General features: G+C 47.1%; 1 pseudogene; it reads left to right on the top strand.

The window, feature by feature from the left end:
• Positions 1-1,029: 1,029 nt before the first annotated feature.
• LOC112238191 lies at positions 1,030-11,630 on the top strand (annotated as a pseudogene).
• Positions 11,631-12,679: the final 1,049 nt, after the last annotated feature.

Below are 12,679 nucleotides of genomic sequence, written 5' to 3'. Positions count from 1 at the left end.
TCAGATAAAATAAGATACAAACATGTACAATAATGGCAATTATTTGCATTCAGTATGTAAATAGATATCCTAATTAAGTAACAGTGACAATTCAACAACCCTGGGATCCCTCCTGTAAAATTGTAACATGGCTCCATTCTGTAAAATTGTACCCTCTTGTAACATGGCTCCCTCCTGTAACACGGCCCCCTCCTGTAACACGGCCCCCTCTTGTAACATGGCTCCCTCCTGTAACACGGCCCCCTCCTGTAACACGGCCCCTCCTGTAACATGGCCCCCCCCTGTAACATGGCCCCCTCCTGTAACATGGCTCCCTCCTGTAACACGGCCCCCTCCTGTAACACGGCCCCCTCCTGTAACATGGCCCCCTCCTGCAACACGGCCCCCTCCTGTAACATGGCCCCCCTGTAACATGGCCCCCTCCTGTAACATGGCCCCCTCCTGTAACATGCCCCTCCTGTAACACGGCCCCCTCCGGTAACATGGCCCCTCCTGTAACATGGCCCCTCCTGTAACACGGCCCCCTCCTGTAACATGGCCCCCCCCTGTAACATGGCCCCCTCCTGTAACATGGCCCCCTCCTGTAACACGGCCCCCCCCTGTAACATGGCCCCTCCTGTAACATGGCCCCCCCCTGTAACATGGCCCCCTCCTGTAACATGGCCCCCTCCTGTAACATGGCCCCCTCCTGTAACATGGCCCCTCCTGTAACATGGCCCCCTCCTGTAACACGGCCCCCTCCTGTAACATGGCCCCCTCCTGTAACATGGCCCCCCTGTAACATGGCCCCTCCTGTAACATGGCCCCCTCCTGTAACATGGCCCCTCCTGTAACATGGTTCCATCCTGTAAAATTGTACCTCTTGTAACATGGCCCCTCCTGTAACATGGCCCCCCTGTAACATGGCTCCTCCTGTAACATGGCCACTCCTGTAACATGGCCACTCACCCCCTCCTGTAACATGGTCCCTCCTGTAACATGGCCCCTCCTGTAACATGGCCCCTCCTATAACATGGCCCCTCCTATAACATGGCCCCTCCTGTAACACGGCTCCCTCCTGTAACATGTCTCCCTCCTGTAACACGGCTCCCTCCTGTAACACGGCTCCCTCCTGTAACATGGCTCCCTCCTGTAACATGTCTCCCCTCCACTGTGTGCTTCTCTGCAGATTTGATTGTAGTGGTGGCCTCCATCATCGTACTGGTAGTAGGCTCCAATGGACAGGTGTTTGCCACGTCTGCTGTCAGGTAAGACACTGGCCCTCGACTCTCATGTCCTAAATGATCTATGTTTACAGCACTATCATGCAGGGCTCCAGACTGCGACCATTTAGTTGCATTTTGCTACACTTTTGACTTGGCTATTGCGAGTTACATTTTTTTATTGGTCGCATTGGTGCAAGCTGCACATTCCACATGGTCACCTCACTCCAAACTTGGCTGTAACCATGATTTGGTCAAATAGTCATGTGCATTATTATCCTCATGATTCCTGTAATGAATGTCTCTGTCCCTGTGCCTGTTTAGCTGGGGCCTGCTGCTGTAGGGAAGGTCTCTGTTCCTGTGCCTGTTTAGCTGGGGCCTGCTGCTGTAGGGAAGGTCTCTGTCCCTGTGCCTGTTTAGCTGGGGCCTGCTGCTGTAATGAAGGTCTTCCCTGTGCCTGTTTAGCTGGGGCCTGCTGCTGTAATGGAAGGTCTCTGTCCCTGTGCCTGTTTAGCTGGGGCCTGCTGCTGTAATGAAGGTCTTTGTCCCTGTGCCTGTTTAGCTGGGGCCTGCTGCTGTAATGAAGGTCTCTGTGTGCCTGTTTAGCTGGGGCCTGCTGCTGTAATGAAGGTCTCTGTCCCTGTGCCTGTTTAGCTGGGGCCTGCTGCTGTAATGAAGGTCTCTGTCTCTGTGCCTGTTTAGCTGGGGCCTGCTGCTGTAATGAAGGTCTCTGTGCCTGTTTAGCTGGGGCCTGCTGCTGTAATGAAGGTCTCTGTCTCTGTGCCTGTTTAGCTGGGGCCTGCTGCTGTAATGAAGGTCTCTGTGCCTGTGCCTGTTTAGCTGGGGCCTGCTGCTGTAATGAAGGTCTCTGTGCCTGTTTAGCTGGGGCCTGCTGCTGTAATGAAGGTCTCTGTCCCTGTGCCTGTTTAGCTGGGGCCTGCTGCTGTAATGAAGGTCTCTGTCCCTGTGCCTGTTTAGCTGGGGCCTGCTGCTGTAATGAAGGTCTCTGTCCCTGTGCCTGTTTAGCTGGGGCCTGCTGCTGTAATGAAGGTCTCTGTCCCTGTGCCTGTTTAGCTGGGGCCTGCTGCTGTAATGAAGGTCTCTGTGCCTGTTTAGCTGGGGCCTGCTGCTGTAATGAAGGTCTCTGTGCCTGTTTAGCTGGGGCCTGCTGCTGTAATGAAGGTCTCTGTGCCTGTTTAGCTGGGGCCTGCTGCTGTAATGAAGGTCTCTGTGCCTGTTTAGCTGGGGCCTGCTGCTGTAATGAAGGTCTCTGTGCCTGTTTAGCTGGGGCCTGCTGCTGTAATGAAGGTCTCTGTGCCTGTTTAGCTGGGGCCTGCTGCTGTAATGAAGGTCTCTGTGCCTGTTTAGCTGGGGCCTGCTGCTGTAATGAAGGTCTCTGTGCCTGTTTAGCTGGGGCCTGCTGCTGTAATGAAGGTCTCTGTCTCTGTGCCTGTTTAGCTGGGGCCTGCTGCTGTAATGAAGGTCTCTGTGCCTGTTTAGCTGGGGCCTGCTGCTGTAATGAAGGTCTCTGTGCCTGTTTAGCTGGGGCCTGCTGCTGTAATGAAGGTCTCTGTGCCTGTTTAGCTGGGGCCTGCTGCTGTAGGAAGGTCTCTGTCCCTGTGCCTGTTTAGCTGGGGCCTGCTGCTGTAATGAAGGTCTCTGTGCCTGTTTAGCTGGGGCCTGCTGCTGTAATGAAGGTCTCTGTGCCTGTTTAGCTGGGGCCTGCTGCTGTAATGAAGGTCTCTGTGCCTGTTTAGCTGGGGCCTGCTGCTGTAATGAAGGTCTCTGTGCCTGTTTAGCTGGGGCCTGCTGCTGTAATGAAGGTCTCTGTGCCTGTTTAGCTGGGGCCTGCTGCTGTAATGAAGGTCTCTGTGCCTGTGCCTGTTTAGCTGGGGCCTGCTGCTGTAATGAAGGTCTCTGTGCCTGTGCCTGTTTAGCTGGGGCCTGCTGCTGTAATGAAGGTCTCTGTCCCTGTTTAGCTGGGGCCTGCTGCTGTAATGAGCGAGCCACTTACTCACTCTCTCCCTGGATTCCAGGAGATTTTTAGTAAGATTGTATCGGCTGTAACATTTCAAAATCCAAATTCCGGGTAATAAACATCTTTGGAAGCAACTACAGTTGTCACTGTTAAAGAGAGGAGGTTCTCAGCAACTATGGTTGTCACTGTTAAAGAGAGGAGGTTCTCAGCAACTACAGTTGTCACTGTTAAAGAGAGGAGGTTCTCAGCAACTACAGTTGTCACTGTTAAAGAGAGGAGGTTCTCAGCAACTACAGTTGTCACTGTTAAAGAGAGTAGGTTCTCAGCAACTACAGTTGTCACTGTTAAAGAGAGGAGGTTCTCAGCAACTACAGTTGTCACTGTTAAAGAGAGGAGGTTCTCAGCAACTACGGTTGTCACTGTTAAAGAGAGGAGGTTCTCAGCAACTACAGTTGTCACTGTTAAAGAGAGGAGGTTCTCAGCAACTACAGTTGTCACTGTTAAAGAGAGGAGGTTCTCAGCAACTACAGTTGTCACTGTTAAAGAGAGTAGGTTCTCAGCAACTACAGTTGTCACTGTTAAAGAGAGGAGGTTCTCAGCAACTACAGTTGTCACTGTTAAAGAGAGGAGGTTCTCAGCAACTTCACTGTTAAAGAGGGAGGTTCAGCAACTACAGTTGTCACTGTTAAAGAGAGGAGGTTCTCAGCAACTACAGTTGTCACTGTTAAAGAGAGGAGGTTCTCAGCAACTACAGTTGTCACTGTTAAAGAGAGGAGGTTCTCAGCAACTATGGTTGTCACTGTTAAAGAGAGGAGGTTCTCAGCAACTACGGTTGTCACTGTTAAAGAGGAGGTTCTCAGCAACTACAGTTGTCACTGTTAAAGAGGAGGTTCTCAGCAACTACAGTTGTCACTGTTAAAGAGAGGAGGTTCTCAGCAACTACAGTTGTCACTGTTAAAGAGAGGAGGTTCTCAGCAACTATGGTTGTCACTGTTAAAGAGAGGAGGTTCTCAGCAACTACAGTTGTCACTGTTAAAGAGAGGAGGTTCTCAGCAACTACAGTTGTCACTGTTAAAGAGGAGGTTCTCAGCAGGTTCTCAAAGAGCAAAGAGAGGTTCTCAGCACTATGGTTGTCACTGTTAAAGAGAGGAGGTTCTCAGCAACTATGGTTGTCACTGTTAAAGAGAGGAGGTTCTCAGCAACTACAGTTGTCACTGTTAAAGAGAGGAGGTTCTCAGCAACTACAGTTGTCACTGTTAAAGAGAGAGGTTCTCAGCAACTATGGTTGTCACTGTTAAAGGTTCTCAGCAGGAGGTTCTCAGCAACTACAGTTGTCACTGTTGTTCACTGTTAAAGAGAGGAGGTTCTCAGCAACTATGGTTGTCACTGTTGTTCTCACTGTTAAAGAGAGGAGGTTCTCAGCAACTATGGTTGTCACTGTTAAAGAGAGGAGTTAAAGTTCTCAGCAACTACAGTTGTCACTGTTAAAGAGAGGAGGTTCTCAGCTTTCTGTAGGTGTAGTTTTTATTTCTCAACTCTCAGTAAAGCTATTTTACAACCAAGATATTTAATATGGCTTTGAGATACGCAGCTGGAGAAATGTGAATCGGACGTTGCATCGGCCATAGCCTCATTGGGTAGTAGGCTACAACTGCAAAGTTTTTTTAGGACATTGACTTTAGTGTTAGAATCCTACATGGTCACCATCAGTGGGTATTATGTTTAGTGATCAAGCTAATATTTTTTGGAGTTTCCACTTACCCAAATAAATCAGCCTATGATATCATTGCACATAAAAGATGTGGGCAAATGTATCTCTATTGAACAAAAAGAAAATGCAAAAAACCCCAGCTATAACAACTATAGACTATTTGCCCCAAAATTCATGACATCACTGGATTCGTTGAATCATGCATTCCTGCGTGGACATGTTAGATGAAGCAACTTATTTCTCAAATACCATCTCAGTAGTCTGTCTATAACTAAATCACTTCATCAGATGATTACTAATTGGTCATATCTGTAATACCATCTCAGTAGTCTGTCTATAACTAAATCACTTCATCAGATGATTACTAATTGGTCATATCTGTAATACCATCTCAGTAGTCTGTCTATAACTAAATCGCTTCATCAGATGATTACTAATTGGTCATATCTGTAATACCATCTCAGTAGTCTGTCTATAACTAAATCACTTCATCAGATGATTACTAATTGGTCATATCTGTAATACCATCTCAGTAGTCTGTCTATAACTAAATCACTTTATCAGATGATTACTAATTGGTCATATCTGTAATACCATCTCAGTAGTCTGTCTATAACTAAATCACTTTATCAGATGATTACTAATTGGTCATATCTGTAATACCATCTCAGTAGTCTGTCTATAACTAAATCACTTTATCAGATGATTACTAATTGGTCATATCTGTAATACCATCTCAGTAGTCTGTCTATAACTAAATCACTTCATCAGATGATTACTAATTGGTCATATCTGTAATACCATCTCAGTAGTCTGTCTATAACTAAATCACTTCATCAGATGATTACTAATTGGTCATATCTGTAATACCATCTCAGTAGTCTGTCTATAACTAAATCACTTTATCAGATGATTACTAATTGGTCATATCTGTAATACCATCTCAGTAGTCTGTCTATAACTAAATCACTTCATCAGATGATTACTAATTGGTCATATCTGTAATACCATCTCAGTAGTCTGTCTATAACTAAATCACTTTATCAGATGATTACCAGTTGTTTTCTATTGTGTGCAGTTCCATCAGGGGAAAATGTTTGTCTGGAGCCCCGATCACAGACCGTGTGTTTTTTGTTCCAGAGGGATTCGCTTCCTGCAGATCCTGCGTATGCTTCATGTGGACCGGCAATTGGGAGGAAACTAAATCACTTTATCAGATGATTACTAATTGGTCATATCTGTAATACTCTCAGCTGGATGATTACTCTGTGGTCTTCATCCACAGGCAGGTTAGTTTGGGTCCTTGAAAAGCTCTATATAAATACCATGTATTGTTATCATTATGAGTTGTTCACTGCACAGATTAACAGAGTTGACTAACACTGACATACACTCCTAATTTAATGCTGAGGACATCACTACAAACTTTTATTTTTTATTAATACATTTATTCCTCTCTAAATAACTATGTTAAATAAGTTGTCTGATTGTGTGTGTGTGTGTGTCTGTGTGTGTGTGTGTGTTGGTCATATCTGTAATACCATTTGTGTGTGTGTGTGTGTGTTCATGCCTTTGTATGTGTGTCTGTGTTAACATGCCTTTGTGTGGTGTATGCCTTTGTGTGTGTGTGTGTGTGTGCCTTTGTGTGTGTGTGTGTGTGTGTGCCTTTATGTGTGTGCGTGCATGTGTACGTGCTTGTGTGTCTGTGTGTATGGGTGTGTGTTGCATGTGTCACTGTATGCGTGTGTGTCTATACAGCACTGATGTGTCTGTGTGTATGTGTCCATCAGGGGAAAATGTTTGTGCGTGTGTGTTCCAGAGGATGTGCAGATCCTGCGTATGCTTCATGCCTTTGTGTGTGTGTTTCTCATCCCACCTTTGTGTTGTGTGTGTGTGTGCCTTTAAATGTGTGTGCTTGCATGTGTGTGTGCGTGCGTGTAATGTGTGCCTTTATGTGTGTGCGTGCATGTGTTAAATAAGTGCGTGTGTGTGTGCCTTTATGTGTGTGTGCGTGTGTGTGTGTGTGTTTATGTGTGTGCATGCATGTGTGTGCGTGTGTGTGTATGTGTCTGTGTGTATGTGTGTGTGCGTGCGTGTGTGTGCGTGTGTGTGTGTGTGTGTGTATGTGTGTGTATGTGTGCGTGCATGTGTACGCGCGTGTGTGTATGTGTGTGTGCCTGTGTGTGTGTGTGTGTGTGTGTGTGCGTGCCTGTGTGTGTGTTTCCAGGAGCTCATCACCACGCTGTACATTGGTTTCCTGGGCTCATCTTCTCCTCCTACTTTGTGTACCTGGCAGAGAAGGATGCTGTGGACAGCAATGGAGCCAATGAGTTCGGGAGCTACGCTGACGCCTGTGTGGTGGGGGTGGTAAGGCTGCTGTGTGTGTGTGTGTGCCTGTGTGTGTGTGTGTGTGTGTGTGTGTGTGTGTGTGTGTGTGTGTGTGTGTACCTGTGTGTGTGTGTGTGTGTGTGTGTGTGTGTTGTGTGTGTTCCCAGGAGGTTGGTGTCACCTTAATCAGGAGGACAGGCTCGTGGTAATGACTGGAGCGGAATCAGTGGAATGGTATCAAACACATGGTTTCCATGGTTTCCAGATATTTGATGCCATTCCATTGGCTCCGTTACAGCCATTATAATGAGCTGTCCTCCTCTCAGCAGCCTCCACTGGTGTGTGTGTGTCTGGCTTCACTTAACAGGGCAGGTGTCTGGGATGACTCACCAAGCAGTCTTTTTGTCTTTTGCAGGTGACCGTCACAACTATAGGCTATGGAGACAAGGTGCCTCAGACGTGGATCGGTAAAACCATTGCATCGTGTTTCTCAGTCTTTGCCATCTCCTTCTTCGCCCTACCAGCTGTGAGTGCAGGAGTAATCAGGTGGAAAGATACTGTTTGTTCATCAGTAACACCACTCTTAGAAAAGAAGGGATATTCATTTGTCCCCATAGGATAACCTTTTTTTTCGTTCCAGGTAGAACCCTTTGGAGGTTCTACTTGGAACCCAAAATAGTTATTTTCAGAGGGTTCTCCTTAGGGGACAATTGAAGAACCCTTTATGGTACTAGGTAACACCCCTACTCTTCTAGTGTAGTAATCCTCTGCGTTTGTTTGCAGGGGATCCTGGGTTCAGGCTTTGCACTGAAGGTTCAACAGAAACAGAGGCAGAAGCACTTCAACAGACAGATCCCTGCAGCTGCCATTCTCATCCAGGTGAGTCTGACAGAGACAGTACCCAGTGAAACTGACATCAGTGTGCTAGATAAGCAACATTAGCTTCCTTCTCTCTGACTACAACTCAGAGTAAACTGTCTGTTCCACAGCTCAAACCTGGGGCCCTCTGCCTCGCTAACACGCTTTGACCGCCCCCCTTGACAACGTACGAACCAGTTGAGCTATAGAAAAGGATCCCATTCGATGGCACAATTGGCGACATTTCAAGCTAGCCGTGAAGTGAGCTTTTCGGCCCATTCTTATCTCTGTTATACCAGCATGCTCTTTTTACTTCACAACAACTGTTGTATTTCAGAAAACCTATTAGTCTGGAGATGCTGTGGAGCTTGGTTAGGTAGATGCATTCCTCACTATTCCTTAAAAGTACCTTCATCTCGAGTCAACTGTGGTGTAGATTCTAGTAGTCACCTGCAATGTTAATGTCTGTTTACTTCCTGATCACATTCTCTGTCCAGACTTCGTGGAGGGTCTTTGCTGTGGAGAACCCTGACTCGGCCACCTTCAAGATGTTTGTGAGGAGGAGACCTGCTCTGCTCAGCTCCTCTGTATCCAGTCCCAAGCCCAAGAAAACGGTCAGCTGTCCATATAGAATCACTGGTTATCAGATCGATGCTATTTCATTCATTCATCAATCCATTCTTCTACCCATCCATTTACCCATCCAGCCAATCCGCTCTCCGTCCATCCATTGACCCACCCACCCATCCATTCATCCACCCACCCACCCATTCATTCATCCATCCATCAATCTATCCACCCATCCATTCATCTATCCACCCATCCATCCATCTATCCATCCACCCATCCATTCATCTATCCACCCATCCATTCACCCACTGTCCATATACACACCCACCCATCCATCCATCATTCATCCATCACCCACCACCCATCCATCTGTCCATCCATCCATCCATCCATCATTCATCCATCACCCACCCACCCATCCATCTGTCCATCCATCCATCCATCATTCATCCATCACCCACCCACCCATCCATCTGTCCATCCATCCATCCATCCATCCATCCATCCATCATTCATCCATCCATCCACCCACCCACCCACCCACTGTCATCCATCCATCCATCAATCATTCATCCATCCACCCCACCCCACCCACACACCCATCCGTGCATCCACCCATTCACGTCTGTCCCTCTGTAAACAGGTGAAGCTGAGGAGGAAGTTGAAGAGCAGTGAGAAGGACGACGGGCCTGGTTCTCCCACTGTTCCCAGTATCTCCTACGACTCAGTGTTCAATAGTGGGAGGGAGCTCAGCTCTGATGTCTACAGCACTGTGTGTACAGGTAGGAGAGGGGTACTCTCTTATATATATTTACACTGCATCTTAGTGACTTGGAGTAACCTAAAGGGGCAGTTCACCCATTTTAATGGCACTCTGCCAGGGGTTATCAGAGCCAATTCCATTTCTGTCAAATGAATTATGATTAATTTTATGAATGTATTAGACATTTCCCACAGTTTTCAACACACTCTCTATTCTCTTTGCCTCTCTGTTTCTCTTTCTCTTTCTCCCCCTCTCTCTTTTTCCCTATCTGCTGTTTCTGGCTTCTGTTTAGCTGAAGCACTAGGATGTGGTGAGCTCCTGTTAGTGTCCACTCCTCCTGTCCAGTCACTTTTACTGTCCTCTTGACCAATCACTGTCACTGTTACTGTCCTCTTGACCAATCACTGCATCTGTTACTGTCCCCTTGACCAATCACTGCATATGTCACTGTCCTCTTGACCAATCACTGCATCTGTCATTGTCCTCTTGACCAATCACTGCAGCTGTCCTCTTGGCCAATCACTGTCTCGGTTACTGTTATATCTGTCTCTCACTGCCTGCTCCTTCGGTACATGTGTGTATAGGTATATAACCCTTTAGTCAGTCAACTGCAGATAAATCCGTCTTCAGTTGAATGTGGTTGGGTTCCAACACATTGAGGTTGTAGTGGTTCTGGAACCCCCTTCAAAATGTCTCAGTTGTGCCACCCTTCTATCTTGTTATGGTGATGATCTTAGTAGCTTGTTGGTGTTTCAGGCTGGGTATCTATGAAGCACGTTGACAACTGCTGATGTAAAGAGGGCTTTATAAAAATACATTTGAATGCATACAAAGATAACCCCAACCCATTGCCCCCTTAGTCCCCATCCACCTTCCGCAATCCTCCGTCCCCACCCAGAAACCATGCTTCCCATCCCGCCTTGCCCCCCATGACCCGTAGAAACCATGCTTCCCATCCCATCCCGCCTAGCCCCACCCCCTCCATGACCCGTAGAAAGCATGCCTCCCAGCCTTTCCCATCCCACCCAGAGGATTATGTATCTACTAGATTGCTAGCTACATGATCCTCTTGTGTGTTTGTCTCCATCCCTCCCTTCCCTCCTCTTCTTGGTCTCACAGATACCCAGCAGTCCTGGACCTCTCTTTCCTCCCTTACGTTCAGCTCTCCACTCCCAGGTAACAAAGCACTGAGCTGTTTTGTTTTCGCTACAGAAATATAGAAATGTGAAAGGGTTGCATGGATTTTTGGAAATGACATTATAAAACCATAAGGAAATCTTCTGTCACTTGGCTATGCATATTCTGAGTGTGTGTGTGTGTGCGTGCATGCGTGCGTGGGACTGTGTGTGTTGGCAGTGAAAAAGACCCCTGGTTTGTTGGAGGTGCAGCACCCTCGTCCCCTCCAGAGGAACAGCAGCTTTGGGGACGATCTGGACCAGGAGGACCAGTGTGTTCTGACCCCAGTCACCCACGTGTCACAGTCAGTCTGTTTCCCTTTCAGTCTGTCGTCTATCACCCACGTGTCACAGTCAGTCTGTTTCTCTTTCAGTCTGTCGTCTATCACCCACGTGTCACAGTCAGTCTGTTTCTCTTTCAGTCTGTCGTCTATCACCCACGTGTCACAGTCAGTCTGTTTCTCTTTCAGTCTGTCGTCTATCACCCACGTGTCACAGTCAGTCTGTTTCTCTTTCAGTCTGTCGTCTATCACCCACGTGTCACAGTCAGTCTGTTTCTCTTTCAGTCTGTCATCTATCACCCACGTGTCACAGTCAGTCTGTTTCTCTTTCAGTCTGTCGTCTATCACCCACGTGTCACAGTCAGTCTGTTTCTCTTTCAGTCTGTCATCTATCACCCACGTGTCACAGTCAGTCTGTTTCTCTTTCAGTCTGTCATCTATCACCCACGTGTCACAGTCAGTCTGTTTCTCTTTCAGTCTGTCATCTATCACCCACGTGTCACAGTCAGTCTGTTTCTCTTTCAGTCTGTCGTCTATCTCCCACGTGTCACAGTGAGAAAATGACATCATCATTAGCCGGCTCTCTGATCATAATGACATTGTTATAACCCTGCTCTCTAAGTGGTCTATTCATAATGACGTCATCATATCCCTGCTCTCGGATTGGTCCCTTCATAATGACATTGTTATAACCCTGCTCTGTGATTGTGCCTTTCGTAATGACATCATTATAACCCTGCTTTCTGATTGGTCCCATCATAATGACATCATTCCAGTGAGTCTGTTTCCCTTTCAGTCTGTGCTCTATTTCCAGCCTGAGCCTGTCACAGTCAGTCTGTTTCCTCATTTCAGTCTGTCATCTATGAGCCTCATTTGTCACAGTCAGTCAGTTTCTCTTTCAGTCTGTTGAGCCTATCACCGTAACTTTACCGAAAATGACATCATTTACCGTAACAGCGGTTGAGCCTCATTTATGACATTGTTATAACCTCAGTTACCGTAACAGCGGTCTATTCATAATGCGTCAGCCTCATTTACCTAACAGCGGTTGAGCCTCATTATAATGACATTGAGCCTCATTACCGTAACTCTGGTTGAGCCTTTCATAATGACATCATTATAACCCTGCTTTCTGATTGAGCCCATCATTACATCATAACAGTGAGTCTGTTTCCCTTTCAGTCTGTGCTCTATTTCCAGCCTGAGCCTCATTTACCGTAACAGCTGTTGAGCCTCAGTTACCGTAACAGCGGTTGAGCCTCATTTACCGTAACAGCTGTTGAGCCTCAGTTACCGTAACAGCGGTTGAGCCTCAGTTACCGTAACAGCGGTTGAGCCTCAGTTACCATAACAGCGGTTGAGCCTCATTTACCGTAACAGCGGTTGAGCCTCAGTTACCGTAACAGCGGTTGAGCCTCATTTACCGTAACAGCGGTTGAGCCTCATTTACCGTAACAGCGGTTGAGCCTCAGTTACCCTAACAGCTGTTGGGCCTCAGTTACCGTAACAGCGGTTGAGCCTCAGTTACCATAACAGCGGTTGAGCCTCAGTTACCGTAACAGCGGTTGAGCCTCAGTTACCATAACAGCGGTTGAACCTCAGTTACCGTAACAGCGGTTGAGCCTCAGTTACCGTAACAGCGGTTGAGCCTCAGTTACCGTAACAGCGGTTGAGCCTCAGTTACTGTAACAGCGGTTGCAACTCTCTTGATGATGACTAACCTTGTCTGATACCTGAAGACTTAGCTCCCTGAGGACACACACAGATAGACACAAAGACGCATGCGCACACACACTCAAAAACACACACAAAT

The sequence above is a fragment of the Oncorhynchus tshawytscha genome, unplaced genomic scaffold (assembly GCF_018296145.1).
Source record: "Oncorhynchus tshawytscha isolate Ot180627B unplaced genomic scaffold, Otsh_v2.0 Un_contig_16866_pilon_pilon, whole genome shotgun sequence".
NCBI lineage: Eukaryota > Metazoa > Chordata > Actinopteri > Salmoniformes > Salmonidae > Oncorhynchus > Oncorhynchus tshawytscha.
The sequence above is the reverse complement of the archived record's forward strand: the minus strand, read 5'-3'. Positions and strand labels throughout refer to the sequence as shown.